Source organism: Canis aureus, chromosome 8, assembly GCF_053574225.1.
Source record: "Canis aureus isolate CA01 chromosome 8, VMU_Caureus_v.1.0, whole genome shotgun sequence".
Lineage (NCBI taxonomy): Eukaryota > Metazoa > Chordata > Mammalia > Carnivora > Canidae > Canis > Canis aureus.
This window is the reverse complement of record NC_135618.1, coordinates 16,621,117-16,643,419: the sequence shown is the minus strand read 5'-3', so window position 1 is coordinate 16,643,419 and position 22,303 is coordinate 16,621,117. Positions and strand designations below refer to the sequence as shown.

The 22,303-nt window shown below is 39.7% G+C and overlaps 2 long non-coding RNA genes across 2 annotated transcripts in view; both read right to left on the bottom strand.

Moving 5' to 3' along the window:
- Nucleotides 1–22,303, bottom strand: part of LOC144318391 (uncharacterized) — a 103,874-nt gene that overhangs the window by 45,217 nt on the left and 36,354 nt on the right. The gene's annotated exons all lie outside the window — the stretch shown is intronic.
- The window catches only part of LOC144318389 (uncharacterized), a 32,410-nt gene continuing 11,932 nt past the window's right edge, over nucleotides 1,826–22,303 (bottom strand). Inside the window, exon 3 of the long non-coding RNA XR_013384264.1 lies at nucleotides 1,826–3,211. This is a non-coding gene — a long non-coding RNA (uncharacterized LOC144318389). The remainder of the gene's footprint in view (nucleotides 3,212–22,303) is intronic.

The window sequence follows — 22,303 nt, the reverse complement described above, 5'->3', positions numbered from 1 at the left end:
GTTTTATCATTTTCTTGGGAACAAAGGCATTCAATTTTAAATCTGCATATTCATCATGCTGGAGAAATAAACACAGTGTGAAACTAACTAAAAGATTTAATAGTCAACATTTAATAATTCCCCAGTCATATGTGGGACAAGATTTTGTTCTAAAGAACGTTAACAACTCATAGATATGTGATCGTGCAGCCAGCATTCAAGAAAGCTATCTTTCTTTCCCACAATAGATTTTTCTTTCATTCTGTGTGGGTTTTCAACAGATTACCCCCAAGAGGAAAAGCCTGCCTACTCTGTCTTTTCCTTATGGTGCTGTGGTCATGGAGTTTTAAGCATTGCTGGGAATTTCCTTTGTATCACAGTCTTTCTTACCTTCTCATCCTTAAAGTCATCTTTTCAATGACATTCTCCCTTTAAAAAATTTTAATGTAAACTGTAAGAACTACACCAGACATGAGTCTTCATTTCAAGCTGGTTCTCTGTTTTTTTTTTTGTTTTTTGTTTTTTGTTTTTTTCTTAGCCACTGAAAGATTGCTTGGGCCCTGGGAAAAATGTAATCTATTGGCTTCGATAGAAAGATTGAGGGAGGAAATTTTAGGAGTCGAACATTCATGAACGCTCTTGCCAATAAAAATGTGGATTTCACCAAGACTTCTTTAAAAAAATGTGGAAAGTTGGGAGAGATATAGAGGCACTGTTTGTGATTGAACTATGTAGGTTCTATTCATGAACTCTACTTCTTTTCCATCATACAAGAAATTAATGAAATCTAAACCAATCCCTCTTGCATAGACATTATTCAGTAGTAACAAGTCCCAATAATGGGGAATCCAGGCTTCCTTCTGTCTAATCATATGGCCATTTCCCCAACTGTTTCACACATGCTAATGGAGTGCGACAAGTAAAATGTATTTGGCTCAGTATATGGTCCAACATGAAATGGCTTCACAACGATGAAACTCCTAATCATTTTTCTCCTAATCTACCACTGCTTTAGGGGGTTGGTGTCTTCCCTGTCATGAGCGATTTCAGTGCACTGATCAGGGTGGACTTGACAGATTCTTTATCAATGTCAAGTGTCTTTTGTGGTTAAGTCCAGTAACGCTAAAACAAAACGCCTCATAGATATTAGATATATGGTGGCATTACAGAATTCTCTTGCAGGCAATATTTTTTGGTCAACCTATGAAAAGAAAAATGGAGTGAGGGCTAAAATCAAAGGAAGATGCAGCAAAAGTCTTGGCAGTTATTTCTGTGGAAGTCAGACAATGTGACTGACATGGGGCCAATCACTCTCCCCTCCTCCATTCAAGTTAGAATAGAACAAAGAGAAATTGCCAACAAAGAAAGCAATGATCTAGGGGGAGGGGACTGAATCTCAATAGGTTTTTAATTTCAAGAAAAAGAACAGTATTGCAGAAAAACATAGGACCCCTGCATAGGCACACACATACATCCATAAGTACATGCCTACCCTTATCAATGAAAATCATACATCTTCCATATGAATTTTTCTTTTGACTCGTGAAGTTAATCTGTTAGGCTTCACTGACATTACCAAGTCTCCCAATATCTAATATTAGTGCAAACTGGCTCAGAAAAAATACAATCCCAAAGTCTCTGAGTAAAATAGAGACTCTGGTTGTTGTTAAATTTGCTTTTGGTAAGTAGAGTTTGCAGTGCCATCAATATTGTGCCTTTTCCAGCAGTCTAGCCACGACAACTTCATTATGGAGAATGTTTGCTTTTTCAATTCATAACAATGGCTCTCCTACCAGCAAATTTTACAAGATCCTCTCATAAGTGTACAAGTGAAGGCTGCCAATCCCCTCTTCCCCCAAATAAAGAAAATATCCCAACCACTTGCTAAATCTGTGGTAAACTGTAGTAAGCCAATGTTTCAGAATACCACTCTCCAGAATAGCATGGAATGCAGGAAGTCTCATTGTCTTTTAGAAACCTGAAAGCCAAGGATAATAAAGTCCTCATCAAAGCTGCAAATGGACAGTAGAAAGAAGTGTTCTAAGTGTTGTGGGTGCTAACCTGGAATTGTTATTTGTTACACTATCAAATCCATAAATTAGTAGGAATGAGCAAGACAGTCTGCACACCCCAAGTCCTCAGCCATCAGCTGCTCTTCTCTACTACACAGTTAAAGGCTAAGGCTATTTCAATACTTTATATGATTTTTTTTCTTCTTTGTACTAATTTAGAAAGTTGGTACTTTAATGTAATTGAATTCACTGAGGCTAAAAATGTCCAGACCTTTTTAATAGGGTACACTTCAATATTAAACTTTGGGGTCTGTTCTCCTCCCAAGTAGGCACTCAGCTCCCGTTAGCACAAATGGCAGTTGTACACAAACATTGGGTAGGAAGTATATATCTCTTTGTCTCTTTGTACTGAGCTCCAAAGAGGGGGGCGGGCAGGGGGAAAGAAAAAGAAAAACAACTTTGAGATTGAATAAAGGAGGTAGAGTTGTTGATTCATTTACCAAGATGAAATTAATGCCTGGCATACCCCAAATTTCAGGGAGCACACACTTTTAATAAGTGAGATGAGAAAATTTCTAAATCATTTTGAATAATACCTAAACCATGTTTCCCTGAGAAATCTGTTTTCCCTCCATCCCCAGCACATACATTAGACCCATTTTGCACTTGTTATGTACATAATGATTCTAGACAACACAAGACAATTTCATGATTTTTTTCTTATCATTTTTACTTATCTACCAGTGAGCCAATTTATGCAGCTTAAACCACTGCTAAAGAAGATGCATCAAAAATTGTCTGTAATCATTACAAATAATAGCATGAAATGTTCACAAGAAGCTGTTTTCTTATCATATTTTCATTAAAACGTCTTTTCACCTGCTTTGCTTTCCCACGTCTGAAACCTGCATTGTAATCAGTCTTATTAACTGAGAACATAAATATGATTTATTATGGTCTGATAATGGAAGCTACGTGGACCCAGAGAAGGGCTATATTGTCCTTTGATAAAATGGCTCTTTTCTCTCAAATGGAGAGCTCTATCATGAGAACATGCAGAATGTAGTGAGTGATTATTTCCTCAGGGTGAGTGATGGCGAAGCCCGACAGAAAATCTTCTTGTTGACCATGACAGCCTCAGAGGGTCCCCAAACCTCCCTGAGTTTGACAACCTGCAGACACTTTTGATGAACTGTATTCTTCTGTCAGAGACAGCCTGTCTGGGAGGAGAAAAGAGACCTTTATTGTCTGATCGGCTATTATTGTCTTGATCTTTTATAAGCAATCTCTAATGCACATGAATATAATATCCTTTCACACAAGTGCCAAGCATAATAGAAATGTAGTTATAGGACACTCCCCCTGGTTATGTAAATGTCCTTACACCATAATTAAGAGAGATGGTTGGTGACTGATAGGGAAAGAAAGAGTAATCAAACTGTTGTAGGATTCCTCCCTATTTTAAAGACTTCAACCCGGGGTAAACAGCATTTATGGTAGCTGTAGTGAAGCAGGTAATTTTGAAGTCTTGGACTAAAAGGAAAAATAGTTTCGAATATGGTATTAGTGTTATATTTTTATTAAACATGCAAATGGCAGCTGGTTTTCAGCCAAAAGTGATTACCATGCTGATATGACTTAGAAGAAAATGAGTATGCCTCTCAAAATACCTGCTGAGGGTTACAGCAAGAACAAAGACCTATTAATAAGGAATGTACTTGCACAAATGGGTCCTCCAGTCCAAATAAAGTTCTCCAATAAATTTCCCTCTTATCCATTTCCAGAAGCCCAAATAAGGCAAAAAAAAAATATTTTTTCAATTAACAAATATATTTGCGGGCAAAACCCTTGCAATTATTGGGCAATTAAATCTACTTCTTAATGTGGCCCTTGGGAGCCATCTCCATTTCTGAACTGTGAAGGATAGTTCTAGATGGTCTTTGAGTTTGGTGACAGAGGTTTTCTGATCTTCCAGATAAAATCCAACCAGACTTGTCGCAAGCAGGCCAGCCCATGGAGGCCAGTAGCCTGATGCTCAACCTCAGCTGCTGGCAGAAAGGAGAAAAAGACATCACCCATCTGAAAAACTGTAATCCCCCAGCAAAATACAATACTCAATTTTTCATTAACCTTCTGACATCTGGACTCAGAGTAGCCCCACACTAATCACTAATGGGTTTTGCATTACCAATTAGTGGAGCAAATACCTCTAGCACTGGTGCCAAAGGGTTAATCATTAGTTTCACACCACTGGGTGGTCAGAGTAGAAGAGCAGCCCTGAACCCAAAAGAGGGGAGACTGAGGGGCAGGGGGGTTGGAGAGAGTTCTCATTATTGAGAAGAAACATGCGGCTCACAGGCATTGACCTCCGTATCTCTCTCCTGGCATCTTGCCTCGAGGTGGATTTAGGTAGTGCACAAGCATGCGCATGCCCACACACGTGCACACAGTTACACCTAAGGTTGGACCCAGAACAAATCAGCAACCTCTCCAGTCTCTGCAGAGCCTGTCCCATCAAAGGTAGAATCAGACCAGGGGAATCTCTCTCCCTCTGTCTCTCAGCACCTCTCTCTATTTGCTTCTCTAAGCAATGACTTTCCCATGGGAATGAAAAAATGTGCCATTGCAGAGGGAGCTGGGGTTTGAGAAGTGTTTGATCTCTCTTAAGAGATAGTTCTCTGAAGTTCTGCCAATGCTCGATTATCTGTACAAATGAGGCTTACAGAAAGTATGGAAAGATTTGATTCACAGATAATCTTCAAACTCCAGTTTGGTCTATATTTTAGTTTCTTTCTGAACAAATTGTACCAGAGCAATTAACAAACAAAGCTGATTGGATGTTTCCTTTCTCCTTTTATGGTCAATTTTGAGGATGTCAGCAGCATGAGGAAATTGTCAAAACACTGGCAACGAGGAGAGAGGAAAGGGAAGAAACAAAATACCCGGATAGTCTGTAAACTAGATAATCTGCTCCTGAATAATCGAGAAGAATCTAATTTCAAAGATAATAAAAGAAGGCCCAGAGAGCAATTCCATCTTGAAAATGCACAACCCCTTTCCCCGACCCCAAAACAGCCAGTAGGAAAACAAATAAGTAAATAAAAAAACCACAAGAAAAATGTGAACCTACTGTCCCCAACCACATTTTCCCTGATTTAATCTACATATGTTCCAAGTTAAATTATATTCTCAAAAGGGTCAGGGCAGGGAGGAGGAGAAGGAAGCACAGAAGACACTTAGTGTTCTCTCTAGCTTTGTTGTCAGGTAGCAACGGGATTGTGTTCAAAACTATACCACCTACAACTCCTGAAATTGAACCACTTCTCTCTCTCCCTTTTTCTTTTTTCTTCTCTCTCTCTCTCTCTTTAGGAAACCCAACATTCAAAAAAGGAACAGCCATGACTCAGCACTTTATTATTTTTTTTAGTCCCAAATTTTTGATTCCTTATACAAAAAAGTACTTGAGAGCATTTGAGACTGAAATGAGAAACTTTGCTACCCTGAATTCTCCACGGTGCTTCCACTCAAGGCCAGAATTTAAAACTTTTCAGTTAAGGAAAGAAAGACTTTTAATGAGCCTAATCACGCACATTATTTTGGCCAGAGTCATTGACTGACTGCACTTATTTCGTTCTGCTTTAGAAATGAAAATCTAATAAAGTAACTGACAGTTTAAATGTCACAGAAATTTTCTCCAACATCCCAACTGGAATTGTGAAAACAGGCTCAAATTCCTCTAATCTCCCTCTCTTTCACCTTCAAATGCCACGCTTCTAAACCAAACCATTTCCTAAGAAATAGCAGAACTTGGTTGGGTTCAGAGGTCGGGGCAAGGGTGGGGAGGAGGAAGACTCTTTCTTCAAGTTGGAGGGGATTTGCTTTTTTCCACACACTAAGGCAAGAAGGACCGGAATCTTGAGGCTGGGAATGTTCTGCCTCTTGCAAGGGAATTCAAAGGAGCCATTGTGTTTGATACTTTGCTTCCCAATTGGCCTCTGACAGCAACATCAGAAGCAACAGATACTCCAGTTCTACATCTGGAAAGAGGCATTTTTTTTCACAAAGAAAGAAAAAAAAAAACCCACTCCTGAAGACATTGAAGCCTAATTACTCCATATTCCATTGTCTTAAAGATTGAGATCTCTCTGATACTATGTGATAACCCCTTGAGGAATGGGAGCAGCTCCATTAGGACTTGAACAGATAGCATTTCTATGCTTCCCCTTCGATAAAGCTAATATTCAAAATAAGCAAACTGGTCGGATGCCTTCGTTTCCCCAGCCACTGAATTGTAATGATCATTGCAGAGGCTACAATACCATTAATTAAGGTGCCAAGTGGAAAATAAACTCTTCACTAGAATGTAAAAGGGATTCAGGCTGAACAGGAGTAAACAATCAAGGAATCAGTTTAGGTTAACCACTGTCCCACTTGCTCTTCTGGCAGATGTATAAATCGAGTCCTCAGATTTATGATGGGGCCTTTAGAGTTCTGAATAGTCTGGACCATAGCATCATAAATCCATGCTAAGGAACAGAAAGTATTCTGAGCACCATGGTCATTACACTCATGGTAGATGAGGCCACTACACAATATCCCATGGTAGAAATTTCCCCCATTTCTAGCGCTACTGTGACCCAAACAGAGATGAGCCAAGGGCAGGAAAAGAAAAAAAGAATGGGAGTACACTCTGGGAAGCACTGAGCAGGTACAGAAGAGAAGGTGGGGCAGGAGAGAGGGCATTAGTTGGTAGAGAGGGTTTATGAAACTATTAGCGAGGATGATAAGGGGGAAAAAGATAACCACTGAGAAAGCATCCTTTCCCAAATTTCAATCACACGTGAAGAACCCTGGGTAATTTTAGTTGTTCTGTCAGCCAAGTTAAATCCTGAGCCTCTCAGAAGCCATTGGAAATGTCTCAGGTTATTTTGCTGTTTCGATGGAAATTAAACTTGTAAATCAATAATAGAACAGAACCAACTCTGTGGGGATCCCTGGGTGGCGCAGCGGTTTGGCGCCTGCCTTTGGCCCAGGGCGCGATCCTGGAGACCCGGGATCGAATCCCACATCGGGCTCCCGGTGCATGGAGCCTGCTTCTCCCTCTGCCTGTGTCTCTGCCTCTCTCTCTCTCACTGTGTGCCTATCATAAATAAATTTAAAAAATGTTTAAAAATATATAAAAAAAAAAAAAAAAAAAAAAAAAAAAAAAAAAAGAACCAACTCTGTGTGAAAGCACTATTCCTTTATCTTCTATTCTCCAGCATTCTTGCCCAAACAATTTAAGGTTCCAAATGCAAGTGAAAACATTTAAGTTTGAGATTTCCTTGTACAATTTCAGTATAAGTCTCCTATTGAAAGAACATTGTGAAGTCGACACGAAGAATAAAATTGTATAGCACTCTTCTGCTCATGGACTAGACCTTGAAAGCTTTTGAAGTGATTGGTGTGTGCATCCCAGGGGAACCTAGGATTGCAGACATGAGTAACATCAACAGACTCCTCAAACTTGCCCCTGTTCATCCTTTGCTGGCTCTGCTCCACTGCTGTCCTTCTCCTGGGCATCTTCTTTTCCTCTTCGTCTCTTTTTAATGTATGTCATCTGCTATTCTTTCCTCTAGATTTTTACCATCTGTTATTCAGCTTTATTTTTTTCTATTGTATATTTTTGTCACAACTTCTTTATTTTTATTATCCCATGATAAGCTTTGCATTCCTTTAGACCACACGCACAATATTAAATAAGTCTTTGAACTAACGATATCAATTCCCATTATAGAGACAGCTACTCTCCCCATCTCTAGCTGCCTTTCTCACTCCAACAATTAAGACTTTTGACATCTGGAGCAAGATTAAGAAATGTGTATCCATTGCTGGCCCGTTGCTGGTGCAGAAATGGTGGTGGTTGCTGAGAAACCCTGAAACAAACACCAATCAAAGTGACAGTGTGACATTCCCAGCAAAGACCAGAACTAATACTTGGGAAGAGTGTCCTCTAATCCTTGATTCTTGAACCCCAACCCTGAGACCCCAGGAGTACCCAGTGCATCCATGGTTCCAAAAAAAACCTCAGTCTGGTTCTTGATTCTCAACTCCATACTGAAAAATTAGACTAAAGCCTAATTTGGAGTAATCTCATTTCCTAGTGACCTTGTGGTCACTCTTGTGAACACTTCTTCAAGGCTTTGCCAAAATCCTACATTTTTATTCACTCCATTGTAAAGGTTTCATTTGGCTATAAAGACTTATGTCAATTAAAATTATATTTTTTCATCTTCTTGGAGGCTTCACATTGACAACGGACTGTATGACTGCATCTGCTGTGTTGAGTGATCTCTCAGCTATAATCACAGCCTCTGGAGCATGTCATTCCCAGCATCATTTTTTTTTTTTTTACAAGTGTGAAAATATTAAAGTTAAATATTCTGCAATAGAGCATCTCCTTGTGCTAATCATCTGATTTAAAGTTAAAAAGGTAGAAACCTCATATATATGACAAAGATTAAAAGGAGAAATGAAATGAAAAATATGGAAAGGGTGGCACCTGAGTGGCTCAGTCCATTATGCATCTGCCTTTGGCTCAGGTCATGATCCCAGGGTCCTGGGATCAAGCCCCTCATCGGGCTCTCTGTTCAGCGGGGATCCTGCTTCTCCCTCTCCCTCTACCTGCTGCTCCCCCTTCTTGTGCCCGCTCTCTCTCTCTCCATCAAATAAATTAATTAATTAATCTTTAAAAAAGAAAAAATATGGAAAGGGACATTCTCTTCTGGGACTGTCATTCAGGTAGAGGCAGGCAGATAACTCTTCCTGATTCCTGAGCATGGGAGGGTCATCAGCCAGAGAAAGCCAAACCTTTAGTTTCCACTTCTTACACAATCACTTCTGGGACTATTGACAGCAGAAGTCAGCCAGCGAGAGCTCAACCATCCTGATACACAAATGCATGTTATGTGATAAACACATGATGGAGTTCTCACAAAATGGGATGGACAGTAGAGAAAAAGAAAAATCAAAAATAGGGTATCCCACACTGAGGAGTCCAATAGTGATGACGACATAAAACTCATTTCAAACCATATAACCATAAAATGGAAATCTCTTGCCCATGTAACTGGAAAGTCCAAGATGAGGTCTAGCTTCTGATGTCGCTCACCCAGATGCTCAACAGTGTAGTTAGAAATCTATTTCTTTTTTCATCATCTCTTACCTCTACCTTATTCTGTGTTAGTTTTAGTTTCAGGCAAGATTTTTCTACCTGGTGGTAAAGAAAACCAGCAGCAGCTCCAAGCTTACACTGACCTTTACCAGGGCATCCTAGGAAAAAAAGTATGTCTTTCTATTTCCCAGAAATTATATCAAATCCCCAAAGGACTCTTAAGAGTGCTACTTGGATCATTTGCTGATGGAGAAGCCTGACCATTTGATTGACAGCCTTACCAGAGTCACAAGGAATGTGGGAGGGGTAGATCTCAAGGAAAAAAGGCTTTTATCAGAAGAAAGGAGAATGGAGGCTGGGTAGTCAAAGGCAGATGTCCTTCAAGCAGTGCTCTTCCAGTCACTCTGAAACTAAATCACTTGCAGGAGACTTAGGAACTCATTAGCATCCCCTGGCTCAATGGAAAGATAGCTCCTCACCTTGCTCCAAGTTACTGCAGTGTTTTTTGTTTTGTTTTGTTTTTGCCTGAGCAGAGAACAGACTTCAGCACTTTATGAGCCCCAACTACATGGATGAATAAGATCTACTCAGCAGCTTGCAATGATTCCTTTATTGCCATTACTGACCATCATGTAAATAAGTAGTTACTGACTTAAGAACTCACTATTTACTCAATAACCCTTGATGGGAACTGTGATCCCTTTACACACTGTTATAGAAGTACATAATTATAGACTTTTCAAATGGGTATTTCTTTTAGGCATTTGCCTGTAATAGCTCCTTCAAAGCTGTTAAGCTTTTATCATGTGAAGACCCAAGTAGAAAATATTTAGTTCACTCCTCATTGACCTAATAGAGAACAAACTCATCTTTAAGATGGTGTTAGCTTCCTGCCAAGAACACATGGATAACCTTGTAAAAAAAGGTCTGGCTTGGGCTATTTGGGCAGGAAATCACATTGCTATTAGATCGCACTCACCTCATTTGGTAATTAAATATTGACACTAACTCATCATTGGTCATTGTTTCTATAGTCCCTCCTGAAGGAAGCCTTGTCACATCCACTTGTCCTGACTTTATTACTTACTATCCAGTGAGGGTCCCCTAAAAGTAAAGATCCAGGTGGGTCCCCTGACTTCAATCTATTTCATTACTGAAACGCAGCTTAATTCTTATTTAATGGAGAGTAAGTTTTTTAGGCGTATTAAATAAATTGGTCACACCAAGGAAACCACATAGAAGATCACTGAGAGATACTTGCTGAGGTCATAGGCTCAATGAAATTCTGTGATATACATTGCAGTGCGATGCATATATCTGACACAATGAATATATGCAACGTATCTCACATACAAAAATTAGTGACACACCATGTTCAAATGGGTCTTAAGGATACATAGTGAAGTTTAACTTGCTTAGTTCAAAACAAGACACCACAAAGTGTTCACAGCTCTGTCAAAGGTGGAAGGCTAAATGAGGGAGATACAAAGATAAAGTTTGTGATCATGCTTGCTCAGCTACATCAGGATTTTACATTTACGAGCCCCATGTCCTACCATTCTCACTCTCTCTCATCCTCACCATTTACAACTTCTACCTCAGTCTCGGAGAAGTGCAGCTCCTTTCTCAGCTTTCTACCTTTGCACATGCAGCTTCTTCTGACCAGAATCCCCCCTCCTCCTTTTTTCCATCTACACCTTACTAAAATGTCACCTCCTCAAAGAAATTTCCCTCGTTCATGCAGGCAGAGCTAGCCACACACCATCTCTGCTTCTGAAGCACATTCTACAAGCATCTATTTGAACAATATGCATTTGTTTGTATGCTCTCCCCCGACTACACTTTTGAGCTTTGTAAAGGTCAAGATTATGTCTGATTCATGACTGTCTCTTTAGGACTCTTGCAGAGTACCAGGTACAAACAAGTCTTTAATAAAATGCTGAGTGACAGTCATTTATTTGACTGCATTCCTTCTGTGGAGAAAAAGCAATGTTGCCCTCACTGCATTTCTGCTGTCTGGGCCTCATAGTTCTCGTGGGAAAAGAGATACAGGTACATAAACAGGATTAGATTAATTCAGCCAATGCTTATGGAGAGTCAAGAACAAGCGATGGGTGGAAGGGGACTTGGAAGCTTGAGGAGAGGAAGGAAGAAGAGAGGGAGAGAGCAAGCCAAGAAAGATGGAGTAAGGCATTGCAGAAGGAGTAGGACAGCATGAGCTGAGGGGAAGAGGAAGAGCATGAAAGAAGGAGAAATCTAGGAACTCTAAGGGGAGGGAGCTTGGGAGCAATGGGAAGTGCAAGGGTAAGAGACTCCACGTCAGAGAGGCCGGAGTAGGACTCACCACTGACAGTTTGCATTGCCAGGCTGAGCAATTTGCAGTTTGGACTCTGCAATGGTGGAGATAAGGAGAAGAGAGTGACAAGGAGGCATCTGGTCCCACGTGGGCTTTGGTAGACCAATGAGGACGCTATGAAGACTTGGTCTCCAATGCTGCAGAATCAAAAACTTGAAACATGTTTTGCAAGAATCTAATGTCTCCATCAATTTTAGTGAAACACAGGCCATCCTGGATGCAGCAAATGAGAGAATAACTTGCAGGCGATCAGCCCTGGCATTCCGTAGTCTCCAGATCCTCAAGTATGCCAGGTACTTGCCGCGTCCTCTGCCAGGGACCCACTTAACCCTAGGCATTCTCATGGCTTTCCTTCTGTCATTAAGGTCCCTGCTCCAATATCATCTTTACAGAGAACCCTTTCCTAACTGCCATGTCAAAATAGGAGTCTATCACCCTAGCCCGTTGTCCTGCTTTATTTTTTCCTCAAATCACTACTGACCACCTGAAATCATATTAAATGTCTATTTGCCTATGCCCTTACTATCTATATCCTCCAATACAGGAAGTGTCAAAGTTTCTATAAAGAGTTAGATAGTAAATATTTTAGAATTTGCGGGACATATTGTCTCTGTAGTACCTACTCAACGCTGCCAGGGTAGCATGCAAACATTCATCAACTCATAAATAATCATTTACTTATGCTTGTGTCCCAATAAATCTTAACTCACAAAAATAGGCTGTGGGCCACATTTGCCCATGCGTCATAATTTGCCAATCCCTGCTTTACTAGAAAGATCCATGAGGTCAGCAACTCTTTATCGTGCTCACTCATGGATTTCCAGAGCTTGGCACATAGTAGGCACTCAATAAGTAACTTTTAAAGAATGAATGAATGAATGAATGAATGAATGGAGTTCTATGGAAAACAGGATTAGAGGGATACTACACCCATGGGAAAAAAATATATATATATATAATATTTATATATATGCCCTTTGTGATGGTTAATTTTACATATCAACTTGGCTGGGCCATGGTGCCCAGAAATATAATCATCATTATTCTGGATGATTCTGTGTTTGGGGGTGAAATTAACGTTTAAATTTCTGGACTCTGAGTAAAGCAAATTGCCCTCTACATGGGGTGGGCCTTATCCAATTAGTTGAAGAACTGAAGAGAACAAAAGAATAACCTCTCTTGAGCAAGAAGGAATTCTGCTCACAGATGGCCTTTAGTTGCTCTATCAACCCTTCCCTGGTCTCCAGCTTGATGGCCCATCCTACAAATTTTGGACTTGTCAGCCTCCATAATCATGAAACACGTAAGTCAACTCCTTAAAGTATACAAATGTGTGCACACACACACATTCATCCTATTGGTTCTGTTACTCTAATAAACACATAAATATACATCAGATTTACTTAATTGTCAAGGCAGGAAACCAGTCAGTTCAGTAGAACTGGAAGACTTCAGCTGGTCATGCTCTAATCATTGTCATATCAGAGCTCAGGGGTGCCCTATGGTCTTCAGGGAAATGTTCCTCAGCTCATATATTTTCCCCAGAAAATAACTTTCTGTGCTTGGTTTCCACCCATTTCCACTTCTATATCTAGTCAACTTGGGTGTGCACCATACATGAGAGTCATACAACATTGCTCACTCCTCACCATTCCCTGAAGGTCAAGCTCTCTCAAGTTTCTATACTTTTGCATATGCTACACCCTCTGCCTGAAATGACATCTGACTGCCTTTTCACCTGGCTAATTCCTTTCCACTCTTCCACAGCTCCCCTGGAAACCCCCATAGGACAGGGCTAGGTGTTGATTTGCTTCTGTTCCACCTCCAGACTCCTCCCTGTCCCACTGCCAAATGTGATCTGCAACCTCCTCAAAGGCAGAGACTCCTGCTCACCTCTCTTACTCACCTCTTCCCACTGCTAGTCTATACCTGACATGCAAATAGGGCTTCGATGGGCAAAGATCTATAAATGAAGAAAAATAATTTAAGCAACTAGACCAAGTATAAGATGGTGTTGCTTACTTGTGATCTGAAAAATACAGCTTAGTATCACCCAAGGAAGATGCAAAGCCAATTCCAAAGGTATGAAGTATCTGCTCTGGAGGCCTCTGGCTGGGCAGAGCTCCTGGTGACTTAGAGAAAGATTGCTCAGAGTGAGCACCAAAGGAGGGAAGGTACTGCACTCTCCTCTCAGCTCCATGCCATCTTTCTTCCTGACTTCTCAAAACACTAATGAGGTGGGAGTAGGGTGGGAGGTGGAGTGATTAAAAATAGCCAAAGCCTGAGCAACTAGTTTCAGCTCTCCCCCATCTCAAAAATGTTGAGCTCTCACTATGGGAGTAATTTGGGGGCTCATGTCTTTTCGAAAGACACTACTAGGAAAATGGGATTTGCTTTACAGCAATGAACAGACAGCTTAGATGAAACACATCTGACCCATGGAGGCAGGTTCACCTGGTTGACAAGAGATCTCATTAGCATGAGTGTCCTAGTAGATGGCTCCTAACTAGCTTGGATTTTGTTCTAGTAGATTATAAGACTTCCTGGTTCTATCACCTGACCTGCTCTAGAACTTTTGTGCTTCAAGCTTTTGTTTCTTAGTACCTCAGTTTCTGCATCTGTAAAACAGGGAGAATAATTCTTGCCACCTGCCACACAGGAGGGTAATGCAAATAAACAAGGCAGCATCTGTAAAGCACTTTGCATTTCCATTACTTCCTCTCTATGAATCTGAAGTAGGATTATTATTACTGAAAATGTCAGCTATCATCTGAAAGGCTTATTTCAATCAAAAGGCTTTCTTGAGGAACATTTCATAAAGGAAAAGTGAAAGCATGCACATTCTCCTTGGAACTATCATAATTAGTCCCAGTAACAGTTGGGCCATTTTTTTTTTTTCAGTTCATTTATAGTCAGATTCTACAAAATTGAAAACATCCAACATCTGGGCTGAAAAACTTGTACAAAGCCAGAAAGCCCCCCAAATGGGCATGTGTGGGCTTCAGCAACATAGGAGCCAGATGTACTTTTTGCCTCAACTACTCTTTTCAACCTTTAGGAAAAAAAATATAACTAAATTTTCACATTTAAAAAATCCTTGGTTTTCTTCTCTATTTTTTTTTAAAGTATCTTCTCTGATTAGTCACAAATTTCAGACTCTTTCCAAATAATCAGGAATCTCTAGAAAAGGAATCTTTTAATGAATGTATAAAAGCACTTAGGGATCCAGTTTTAACATGTAAACTTTTACAGAGACAAAGAACAATTAACACATATTGCCCCTACATTATGGCCAGGGCCTGTTTTAAACACTGAGTGGTATTATCTCATTTAATCTTTGTATCCATTCCATGAAGTGGGTACTATCATCTTTCTCATTTAGCAGGTAAAAAGAATCCAAGAAACAGGGAAATTAAGTAACTTTCCCAAAGCACCATTAGTACAGAAAAAAGCAAAGTATTTTGGTCACTTCTTGATGTTTCAAAGAAAATTTTGCTTATTTCTACCTAGATACAGCAAGAACCTAGGACAATCTTTGATATAATAAATTTAAATTTTCCCCAACCAGATTAAACCACACTGTCTCCTGGGAGACACAGAGCCCATACTACAGCTTCCAGAGATCAGATGGTTCAGGCTCCAAGAAACAATCCTAATTTGAAAATTTGCCTGTTTCTGCCATCTTCTTTGATATTCTAGGGGAAGAAAACACACACACACACACACACACACACACACACACACATTCACAGTAACTTTTTTCAGCTATTTGCTGAAGAAAAGCTGTCTTCAATTCCTGTTGTTTGCAGCACGCCACCCAACAGCATCTAGAAGCTTCCTCAGGGAAGCAGGGGAATTGGGTGGATTGCCAAACAGCCTTAGAAAATCTGCTGGGACACTCCATCGAAGGGCTTTGTGAACAAAGATAAAGAAAGCACATTAGCGTTGCCTTGTTTCATGAAAAAAGGAACACACACAACAAAACTTGATTACAAAATCTCATTTTACAAACTCAAGGTAAGATGCACCTCCCTGGGGCAATGGCCCAGCACCCCCGTAGGGTTCTTCTACCCTGTGCTCTCTAAGTAAAGACCTGATTCGACTCCAAGGGTTGGGTTAGATAAAACCGGAAGGGTTTATGTGCTCAGCATTTAACTTTAAACATTTCTTCATGGAAATTTACAATGCACATAATTTACATATTCAATACCAGTGACAATTTACTTCTCCCATCTGAACAGGGCTTTCAACTATGCCACTTGAACTAAATTAATAAACAGTAATTACAGAATGTTGTGTGAGCTAGCTGTTGATGTTGAGCAGATTCTAATCAACACCTTCTTTTAAGGGCCAATTAAAGCTGAATGTATGCAATATAAACATCTTTGAGTATTTAGACATGAACCGCAGAACAAGGTAAAAAAAAAAAAAATTAAAATCCAAACAATTAGACTAGGGATGAGCCAGTCAAACCTGGAGAGATGGACCCTTTTCTGCCAGTCTCTAAAGTCATGTTAATTTCCTCAAATGATGAGAATTTTTGTGAAATGGGGGGGCTGTAAGGACTCATTAGGCCAAACCCCATCCGTTTTGAGATTTCTTCAACATCTTGTATTATTTTCCATATGCTTTAAGTTTCATGGCATTTCTTTTAAAATTGCCTCAAACACTTTTCTCCTTAATTCATGTGCATCTCAGCGAAAACTTAATCTCCATATTTCTGACTCATTTATGTATAAATCATCTATGTGCCATTCGGTATCTAAGAAACCTCTCCCAAAGCCCCTTCCTTGGCCATCCAGGAGCTTCAAAACAGAGTGTGCCCCAGGCCCCTCTATGGGGGGTTTTATCCCAAATAAATAAAACACATACAAATTACTGAGGAGAGGGATTAGGAGCTACGGAGAGGAGAAATCAGACAGCATTTCAATCATCAATAGTCCTTCAAATCAGTTACCTCTGTTTCTTCACATGGCAGCATCTGGGGCTGGCTTCATGGCTTTGGGAAAGAGAGTATAGGGGAGACATTCCAGGAATGGTAAAAACTCTGGATAATGTACAGAACTCCAATAGTGACCACTGTATGTGGTAGTGAATGGGTTTCTCCCATAGCTGGGAGATAATGATAACCTCATTTCTTCCAAAATAAGCATCTCAAGAGGTTGGAATGGGAGCAATTTGCCTATTGATAGGGCTTTCTATGGAACAGAAGACGGCATCCCTATGTGAAGTCTAGGATGAGCCTAGTCTGAGTGGATGCATGAGGATACACTCCTGAGCCTCATCACCTATAACCCTGCCTCCCCCTTTCTAATATAGCCTCAAGGGCTATAACTTACCAGCGCCTTGCTTTCCTCAGGCTAATTGACTCCTGCTTTTACAACACACCTGGGCCATCTGTCCTTCCTCTTTTCTATGCAAATCTCCCTTTTCTCTCACCTGGACTTGCCTCATCCCTGACTATCCAAACTGTGCCCAACCTCAAGGCTAACTTTAGGCTTCTCCTACTGTGGATTGTTACCCACTCCACTTACAGCTCTGCTCATCTTCGCCTCTTAACTAGATTACAAACTGCCTGAGGACAGAGATTTTGTACTTACCTGCCTTTGCCATGGCACCTAGCTAGCCTAGGACTATTTATTTGAGAAAGTGTTAAATGAATATTTGTTAGATGAATATGAATGAAGCTTTTTTCAAAGTCAACAAAATGAAAGTCTCTTTTGGCTTCAAATATTTCCCAATAAAATTTGGAAGTATAATGATAGACTCTGTGCCAGAAATCAAAATTTCAAGATAGTTCTTATTCACTAGTCATATACTAAAGAGGAGGATTATGGAGCCATGGGGCTGGGAAGGACCACAGGAAATCATTTTATCCCATAGTCCTGCCTCTGAAGAGGACTATGCTAAATATACTCTTAAAAGATACTTGCTGATTTTTGCTCCATGTAGAATTATAACCACAGTAATATTAATAGCGATCATTTATTGAGTGCTCACTACAGGAAAGAAAAGGCTCCTCATTGCTGTCACTCCAGCCTGTCTGAGGCCTGGGAGCCACATTTCTGTGAGTACAAGCCAGGTGTGCCTATGAAGTGATGCCACCAGGGAAGATGCTCCAGATTCTCCTATCCCTCATCTTTGATCCATTTGAACAGTTCAGTTTTGCCCTCCCTCTCTTCACATTCCGTACGGCTCCATGGATAATCTTCTCATGGCATCACTCAACATCTCAGCTCAGAAGCAGGAAAGAAGAGAGTTCTGGGGCGGCAACGTAAGCCCTTAGGCCTCTCCGGAGCTTTGATCCCATATTTCTAACCATGTGTATGTCATCTTCACTGGTGTCAAATAATGTACCTCAAACATTACGTGCCCCCCAGTGAATCTCTGTACCCTTTTCCTGCTAAAACGAGCTCTTTTTTTTCTCTTTCTTGTTTTCTTTTCTTATAAATAGTATCAGTACTCATTCTTTCACCTGTACACAAAATCTGAGCTTTATCTTTGACAATATGGTATGGAGGAAAGAGTAGGGGCTTTGGGGTCTAATAGGACTGAATTTGAAAACTGCCTTAACATTGACTAACAGCTCTGTGGCTTTGGATAAACTTGTCTGAATATATTTTCCCACCTGAAAATAGAAACATATTAACAAGGCTATCACATATTAGACCCTCAAAAATGTTTATTTCCTTCACTTTCTTCCTTTTTCTCTTCTGTCTCACCCTATCTCCCTTTCTCTCTCCTTCTCCTTCCCGCAAAACAAACCAATCACCAAGCCCTATTAATTATGAATTTTGAGTAACTCCTCCCTTCTTTCCACCCCTACTCTTTTCAACATCTCACCTGCAATAGCTCCTGATCCACATCTTCTACAGCTGTTTCCTTCTTCTCTAATCTATCCTGCTCTCTGCTATCAATTATATGAACAACTAACTCCCCTACGTAAAAAATCCACATTTGTTCACAGCTGCTTCTAGGATTAAAAACAAACTCCTTGGCAGTATATTCACGGCCCTTATACTCCTAACGTACTTTTTCAGTCTTTTCTCCTGCTAGTTCCCAAAGCTCCTCCTAGGTTTTATCTGAGTTCTTGCCATTCCTTGATTATGTCATGTTTTTTAGTACCAATGGGTCTTCATGCATGCAATTCCCTTCCTCATCCAACACACACACAACCTGGCAAACCTCTGCAGACATTTCCTGACACTGATTAAATGTGATTTTCTTGTGAAAACCATCCTTGAACCACATAGGCTAGTTAGGTTGTTCCCTCTGAGCTTTCAAAGGCCCTAATTAATTGTGGTTGGTATCTTGTCCTCTTTCCATTCCAACTGTCCCCTGGGTCTTGACATTGCTTTATATAGTTTCACATCCCTACAGGTTGTATCCACCCTGAATCCAAATGTCCTGCACCCTGGTATTCCCTGCCTGTATAAATACATACGACAGTCATCCCTTCTGAGAGAGCAAAGTATTAACTTTTTAGCCTGGACTTTGGTATCAGAGAATCCAAGTTTCCAGTCTTAGCTTCACTGTATATTAATTGCATGATCTTCAACCAAATGCCCAAAGTCCCTGAGCCTTAGTAGTACCTTCCTCATGTAACTGTTATAAAGATTAAATAACTGGCATAAAAATAGACATATAGGTCAATGGAACTGAGAGTCCAGAAATAAACCCTTACAATTTTTGTAGTCTATTGATTTTCTATGAGGATGCCAAGACAATTTGACAGGAAAGAATAATCTTTCAACATATAAGGCTGAGACAACTGAATATCCATATGCAAAAAAATAATATTGAACCCCTACCTCACATCATATATAAAAATTAACTCAAAGTGGATCCTAGACCTAAATATAAGAGCTAAACTATAAAACTCTTAGAAGAAAATACAGGAGTAAATCTTCATGAGCTTGGATTGGAAAAGTTTTTGATGTGATATCAAAAACACAGGAGATGAAATAATAAATAAGATGTACTTCACCAAAATTAAAGAATCAGGGATGCCTGGGTGGCTAAGTGGCTGAGCATTCACCTTTGGCTCAGGGCATGATCCCAAAATTCTGGGATTGAGTCCCACATTGGGCTCCCTACAGGGAGCCTGCTTCTCCCTCTGCCTATGTCTTGCCCTCTTTCTCTGTGTCTCTCATGAATAAATAAATAAAATCTTTTTTAAAAAAAATAAAGAATTAGAGGCTTCAAAGGACACTATCAAACTGAAAATACTACCACAGAATAGGAGAAAATATTTGTCAATCATACTTCTGATAAAGGAATCTGTATCCAGAATATATAAAAAAACTTAAAACTCAACAATGAAAGACCATAACCCAATTTAAAAATAGGCAAGATATTTGAATAGATACTTCTCCAAAGAAAATATACAGATGACCAACAAGCACACGAAAAGATGCTCAACATCATTATTTGTGAGGGAAATGCAAATTAAAACCACAATGAAATACCACTTTACACCCACTAGAGTGGCTAAAAAATAAATATATGGACAATAATAATTTGTCAGTTTCTCACAAAGTTAAACAGAGAGTTGCCATATGACCCAGCAATTGCACTCTTATGCAAATACCTAGGAATATAAAAAATATATGTCCACACAAAGTTGTACACCAATGTTCATAGTAGCATTATTCATAACAGTCAAAAATTGGGAGCAATTCATATGTCTGTCAATCGATGAAGAAACAAAATATGACATATCCATACAATGTAATATTATTTACGTAAAAAGAAATAGATGATACATGCTACAACATGGATGAAACCTGAAAACTCTGTAAGTGAAATAAGCCAGACCCAAAAGGTCACATATTGAATTATTACAATTATATGAAAAGTTCCAAATAAGCAAATCCATGGAGACAGAAAGATTAATAATCACCAAGGGATAGGGAGACGAGGGGAATAGAAAGTGCCTGCTGATGGGTAGGTATTTCTGTTTGGGGTGATCAAATGTTCTGGAATTAGATAGTGGTGGCAGTTTGCACTCTTCTATGAGTATCCCAAAAGCACTGCATTATATATTTTAAAGAGATAGATTTAATGATATCTGAAATATATCTCAATAAGGCTATTATAAAAAATCATTAAAGTTAAAAAATATTGAAGATTATGTGAGATACTCGGCACATGGTAAATGTACAATAAATAGTAGTTACTATTATAATGTTCACCTCTTTTGCTGGATTGTTTTTATCCTGTGATAATGTCTGGATTGATTTCTGGACACCTGAACATGAGCCTCTTGAAGATAAGGACCATGATTTGCTTAGAATTTATAACTTTTTTATTTCTCTCTCTCTAGTCTCTGGAGAGATGTTTGGCATAGACAAACCTATATATGACATCACATCACATCACATCACATCAGATAACTATAGATAAATTAAAATGAATGAGTGAGCAAGTGAAGTTTTCACATGCATGTTCAGCACCTGTATACTATACTGGGCTTGAGCTTAGACATTTTCAGGAAAACACAGACCAACATGCAGGGTTGCTAACAGTCCCAGGGACCCTTCACAGCTATTCAAAACCCTGAGTTTGGAGGGAGAGAGAGGAGTAAACAGAGATAGCTAAATCCTAGATAAGGTTTCACTTGGCCTGACCCCTTCACTGAGTTACTGTCAGTTCTCCTGAGTTAAAGTTCTTCAGAAACTGATAAATTCAAACTTCAAAACACAGAAAAACTCAGAGCTAATAAAAAAAAAAACCTAAGATTTTTAATTACTTTTATTCTAAATCATAACTTTCTCACAAAAAGCTGCCAGTGGCTCTTTCTGAGCTCTACTGAGAAAGCGTAAGTTGTGATTTGGTAATTCCAGTCCCATTTTACACAGGATTCCAGTCTCCTTTCCTGTCCCTAGGAGAGACTAGCAATCAGTCACAACATATTTCCTACCAAGCCTGGATGTGGCTAAAAATCCTCTCAACACAGTATTCCAAGAAACCACTACAACCTGTTTCACTTATCTATTGCTGCATAACAAATCACTCTAAAACTCAATGGCTTAAAATAATAACCATTTTATTATCTCAGATGGGGCCATTAGTTGAAGAACCTCAGTTCTTCTCTACCTAACTTCTCTGTATTACTTGGGCTTATCATAGCATGGCAGATAGGTTCCATGAGTGGAAACTGCCCATTCCAAAACATCATTTCCACCACATTCTACTGGTCAAAATCAGTCACAACATCAGCCCACATTCAAGAGAATGAGAAAGAGAAATGATCTCTACCTCTTAATGTGAAGAGCAGCTTGTCTATACTGCCAGGGGAGGAATTATTGACAGTCAACTTTTGAGAGCTACCATAGAAGTTCGTGTTCTTCTCACATGCAGGTTATATTCCCTCTCTCCCTAGATTTCTAAAAGTCTCATCCTATCATGGCACCAGCATCAGCTTAAAGTCTGAAATTTCATGATTTAAATCAGGTATGGCTGCAGAGGTGTGGTTCCCTTTGCACAGATACTCAGGGATGATTCCTCAAGTTCAAGTAAAGTAAAATAAAGGTAAGTTTCCTAATCCCCACACACCCAGCATATGGCAGTGAAAAGGGGACAGGATAACCACAACAGACACTCCCATTCGTAAATGGGGGAGGGGTGTGGGAGGCACATGGAAGTTACTGGTCCATAGCAATTCTGAAATCCTCCAATGTCCCTGGCATAGGGCTCAGTTCTGCCCCCTGAAGTACTTCCATGGCTCTTAGTTCGGCCAAGTCATTATTTCTTCTCCATTAGAAATGCTTTATGTTTGCTGCAGAATAACTTTCTTAATGT